Below are 6,000 nucleotides of genomic sequence, written 5' to 3'. Positions count from 1 at the left end.
ACTCTTACGAACTGAAAAAGCAATAAATCAAACTCGGTCCAACAAACTTGGAACGTCAGCTGCTGTAAGTAAGTAACTTTTAGCCACGGTGGCCACTGTTCTGCAAAACGTACAGTCTGGCTTTGAACTAACTCAATTCAAATAATAAATGTTTTAGGATTGAGACGAATAGTTTGACATTTGGGAAATGTGCTCATTGGCTTTCTTGCTGAGAGTCAGATGAGAGGCCCGGCTCTGTCCAAAGGTGACTAAATCCACCTCCCAGCACCTCTGATTAACATTTTATATCTCAGTTATTTCATCTGTTTTTTCTGGAGTCCTGTCGTCGCCTCGAGGTTTCCAGGAAGTAACTGCACCCGGCCAAGAAATAGTCTGGCACGGAACCCCACAGAGCCGGGCTAGCTGTTTCCCCCTCCGTTTCCAGCCGTAGTGCTAAGCTAAGCTAATACGTAGCGCACAGGCATGAGAGTGGCAATCTACGTGAACGTCCAACTCCCCCCCCCTGCAAGGAAGCAGATGAGCGCGTGTTCCTCAGAAATGTCAAAACCGTTCCTTGAGTGCATCTCGGCGTCTTGGAGCAGCACAAAAACTTCCCTCAGTTTTTAAAGGAACTTCTCAGGCTATGCATCAGTGTCATCCACTAAGTGCGTTTCCCCTCCGGTCATTTCCTCGTGCGCGGGGTGGGGTGAGGGGGTGGGGGCGAACAACAACACACTCAGGATAAAAAAAGCTCACAAATACATTTCGTTCGAGGATACAAACTTTGATGCAGTTCCGGTACGACCAACTTCCAATTCCCCCCTCGTGCATCCTTTCTTTCACTAAACCAACGCCCGCTTTTCATGCTTTGCTTGAACTTCCTAGTTGTCAGTGTGGTGTACACAGCCCCCCCCCCCCCCCCCCCCCCCCAACTCCTCTCTTGTATTGGTCTCCTCTCTGTCTCTCTGTGAGTGTCTGCAGCCCGGCTCTGGTGGCCATGTTGTCCTAGTTGCGCCTTGTCACGTTCCGGCTATCTTTACCCTGTGATTTACTTTTAGAAAGGATAATCATGGGAGAAACATTCACGGACAGCTGTTGGACTGTACTATATGCTAGGGCCAGTAACCCTATATTTTTCTTTATATATTTTGTAAATATAACCTCTAAGTAACTGAAGGTGCTGGTATTCCTTTCAGGGTGGGGGGGGTGGCCGGGGGGACAGTTTTAAACCAACAGAGCTGGGTGGAAGGCACGAGGTGCGTTTGATTGATGAATAAATCCACGAATCATCAACAACCCAGGTCACAAAAAAAAAAAAGAAAAAGAAAAAGGGGTCACGCTCTCCTGTTTTCTTATTCAGTCTTTCATCTAAGAGGTTGTAAAAACCTCAGCTACAACATTCCACATAGGATAGCATTTACTGTAACCAGCCCCGACTCTTGCTTGGGATCGGACTGTTTCCTCCGCACTGGAGCGCACGCGCTTGTGGGCATTAAGTTGCAAATAGCTCAAGCAAATAATCATGCAAACTGCCGTGCTGCGGTGGCTTCAGGCCGTGACTCCTGCAAAAACCAGCGCGTTCACGCTCAGGCTGATCCAAGCTCTGCAGTTGCGTGTGAAAGCCTGGCCGTTTCAGTCTCCTCTCCGGCACGTCCATGCGCGCAGGTACGCCGGCGCGCTCACGGCTGCGCTCTCCGGTGTCACTCGCTTTGCATGGCGGGCCTCGTGTTTACAGTAGAATACCTTTCTTTCCCTCTGTCACTGACCCAGGACCAGGCCTCCTCTACTCCAGCTGCTCATTTGGTTATAAAGCCATAGTACCAGCAAAGACCAGTGTGCTTCCTGAAGTCAGCGGGTTTGTGACTGGCACACCCAGCTCGAATGGCCTGATTCCATCATACTGCAAATCCCCAAATGCCCCCCCCCCCCCAATTCACCCAAAGTACAAAAAAACCAAACACATTTTCTCACCTACCTGGTATCTCGTCACTTTTTTTGTTTTGAGATCAGCAGCGCTCCTATGAATGAGCTGCAGATGTGTAATATTTTAATATTTTTGAAGTTTTCTGCGTGAACTGAGGAAGTGAAAACATCACCAGTGAGCTGGGAGCTGAGATTTGAGAACTATGGTATCGGGCGCGTTTAAGGGAGACAGAATAAAGTCAGCCTCCAGTTGTGAAGGCGGCTGGTTGTTACACATGTAAGAAGTGTAAACCGCTGGCATATTAGAAGTGCGTGGATGCCTGGATGTTCAGGTGTGGTCTTACGACAGTTTTTTTTTAATGTATCAACTACTTTTATCAGTCGTCCCGCAGTTTTATACGGGGCCTAATAAAATACCACACTGTATGTGCTGTGCACATGGCGAGATTCTAACTTAAGGGAAGCTGACAATGAAATCGTGATCCCGTAAATGTAAAAAAAAAAAGTGTGTTGTTTATCTGTGTTTTTTGAGATACGATTGTCTTTCATCATGCAGTACTTGTTTTGTTTTTTTCCAATAAATGCATTATCTATACGTGTCGGCGCGTTCCTGGAGTGTGTGTTCGTGGTGTGATGCAGAAAAATTACAGGTAACACGAAGCAACGTGTGCGTCCTCACCTTTAATCTGCATGACTCTCTCTTCCAACACAAAGGCAAACTTTCACTTTCAAGTCCACACCCTTTCTTTCTTTTTTTACCTTTTACATTGTCTCTTTTCTTTTGTTTGTTCAATCTGTACGACACCTTTAAAGCCGCTTCAGGGGAGCTTAAAGGGGGGAGCGGGTTTTAAGAGGTTCGCTCGTCAGCATGTCTGTCGATAATACTGTATAGGGCTAACAAGATCACGTGATTTCGTGATCAAGACAAACAGCCGTGACCTCCGCAGTAGTGGAGTAGTATTCTCTTTTCTGCCGTGTGGCCTTGCCCAGAGCAGGACAGGTGTTCGCGTAGCTTCTCAACATACAGTGCATGTATTTCTGTCCATTCAGCTGCAGCACGGGCTAAAAACAGGCCTGGCCACAGCCTGAGAGAATGACGTCTTTTTCTGCTCTGTGTTAAAAGCTGTAAACCGCAACGAGAGATAGAGCCCAGCCTCCTGCATCCTTTCTGCACATCTCCTATTGTCTGCAAGCTGCGCACACACACACACACACACACACACACACACACACACACACACACCTGTGGGGTGAAACCCCTGGGCCTTTCAAGCTGAGCCGCACGTGAGGGGAGAAAGTTAACGACACAGAGAAGGGATTTAACAGCCGTTTGCTGGTGTCTGAGGCCCAACACCTCCCCACCCCCACTACACGCACACACACACACACACACACACACACAGTTGTTACGTGTTTTGATGTTTTATTAGATGGTAGATGACAGTGGCTTCACAGCAAGGAGATGCTGGTGTGTGTGTGTGTGTGTGTGTGTGTGTGTGTGTGTGTGTGCGCGTGTCCTGGCGTGACAGGGGAGGACAGAGGAGAATTTGAATTCATTTGAAATCTTTCAAATTGGAGCTTTGCCTGTTTGAATTGGCCTCTCAGGTATGTGGATCCGGACTCAAAGATAACCTGGAGCTAGTCTGCCTTTCCTTCGGACTGCCCCCCCCCTCCAGTCCAGGGTTTTTTTAATTCATCAATCAGTAAAGTAAACAAGGTCAAACTGGAAAATCAGGGGCTTACTGGGTACTTACATTCAAATTTCCTCACCGTCCGTCTGACGGGACACCTGCTGCTGCACAGCTGACACACACACACACACACACACACACACACACAGCAGCATCTCCTTGCTGCGAAGCCATTATTACTCTTCTTCTGTTCGGTAAAGACATGAACACCCTGTCTTAATCCTGTCTGCGCTGTTACATGTTTGTCAAAAATCAGGCACTCAAACACATGAATTGCTTATATTCTAAGTGTCATAACAGCGGACAGGCGACATGAATACATAGTGTTCAGTTAGTTAGTAGTGTTGATATGAAATTCAGACACAGAAACAGTTCAAATGGTGCCAAAGTTCTGCGTTGGACGCGCAGATATTGGACAATAACAGTGTATTTCTTTCCTCTCAAAGGGGGAAAAAACACCCCTCTGTCTGTCTCTGTGGGAAACAGGTAGTTATCGTCTGCCTGAGACGCTCGTAAAGACCCCAACCCCCGCCCCCATTTCTCACTTTGACTTCCTGCGAACTTGCTTCGTCACGGATGTATATGTGGACTCGTGGGGCGGCTTTATCAAATGCCAAAACACTGAAACAAGGGCGTTACAGAAGTACACATTTCTCAAAGTACGGTGTTTGAAAGAGTATTGTTTCGCTATCGGTGCAGCCACTTGGGGTGTGACTGACAATTTGTCGGACCAATGGAGGAGCAGTGTGAATAGAACTAGAGCGATTGTCCATTTACCGCAAAACCAAAAGACAGGAGTCGCGCTGAGGCTGCGGTTTTAGACGTAAAAACCACATTCTTCGTGTCACACCGTAGCTCTCCGTCATATTTTGGAACAGCGGTCATTTTGGGGGTTGCGGTTTTCGTTGGAGGCTTTGTGATCCCACATGTCTTTGTGGGGTTTTTTTTTTTCTCTTGATAGTGAACGGTCACAGAAACGTTCAGGATAACATTTGATTGAACATTAATCAAGCACAAGCGTTACGGTCGACTTCCTGAACAAAGCTTTTCGTGTCCGTCCACCTGAGCAAAAAGGTTGACCTGATGCAAAAACACGGCATTACTAAAAGACTCGGGCTGGTGTGTGTTCTGCTCATCACCTCCTGTAAACCCTGAGCACCGACAGATCGATCTGGAACCAAGTCTGTTTTGTGTAAAAAGGACTAATTCACACTCACTCGACACGGGCCTACAACATTTTGACTCCCACCCCCCCACTGTGCAAATTGCCTTTGAGGCATCATCACTGCCCTCTGTTGGAGAAAAGTAAGCCGTTCTGGACGTAAGGATTATTTTGAGTGGCCACACAAACAGACCACAACATTATCTTCTATTATAGCTCAAATCTCGATTGGACAGTTCAGGACTAAAGTGGTTATGCTCCACTCCGTTATGGTCATGGTGGTTTTGTTCCATTTACAAGTTGCTTTGATACAAGTTCTGTTTCGGTTGGTATATATTTGAATCACATTTCACGTACTGTTAAAAGTTGTCAGAAGATGCGTGACAATGACTCCGGCTCGGATCGGCCCCATTTAGAGGTCCAAAGACTGATCTGATGGAAATGAGCGTAGGTGTGCATGACCACATAGGTCGGCCACGCGCAACATCCGCCGCTTACAAAGGCCCCGTTTTTGGTGGGCCTGACGTCATCTTGTTACGTTTCTTTTCTTTCAGCCAGCACCAACATCATCATCATCATCATGGGCATCACAAGGCGGCCATGCTTCTCAAATGTCAGCAGGTCAGCCCACGCTGCCGAGGTCTGCTCTGTGAGGCTCGCTCCAGGCGAACACACATCTGCTCCGGAAGTGTCTCATTCCTGTTTGTTCTGCGTGTAGATGGATTTTTTTTTTGCCCAGTGATGGCAAATGTCACTCTGTCCATCCTGTCAGTGTGATGCACTGGTTTCCAACCCCTCCTCCCTGCTTTTGTATGTGTCTGTGAGCTTTTCAGATTGTTTCATTCGAACAGTTTTTAAGAGTCTTTAAAGCTTTTTATTTTTTATAGCATGTATGTTTGTTTTTTTTTCTTCTTCCGTCCAATCTTCTTAGCGATGGCTGAATTCTTACTAATTCGTACTTTAGCCGCCGCAGTTTCAGCATCCTGGTGTTCACACCGTCTCACTGGGATCCTTGAAAAGAACAGAGATGCACCTGTGCTTTTACTGCTATGACAAGCTGTAACCCCCCCCCCCCCCCCCCCGCCCCCGTCATGGGTCGAAGTGTCCTTGAGCAAGACACTGAACCCCCGATGGAGCACCTTGCATGGCTGCTCGGTCGCCATCGCCGTGTAAGTGAATGGGCTCATAAGAATTAGCGCTTTGGTAACCATGAAGGTTGAAAAGGTTATATATATATATATATAT

This window comes from Enoplosus armatus, chromosome 1 (assembly GCF_043641665.1).
Source record: "Enoplosus armatus isolate fEnoArm2 chromosome 1, fEnoArm2.hap1, whole genome shotgun sequence".
NCBI lineage: Eukaryota > Metazoa > Chordata > Actinopteri > Centrarchiformes > Enoplosidae > Enoplosus > Enoplosus armatus.
Note: the sequence above shows the minus strand (reverse complement) of the source record.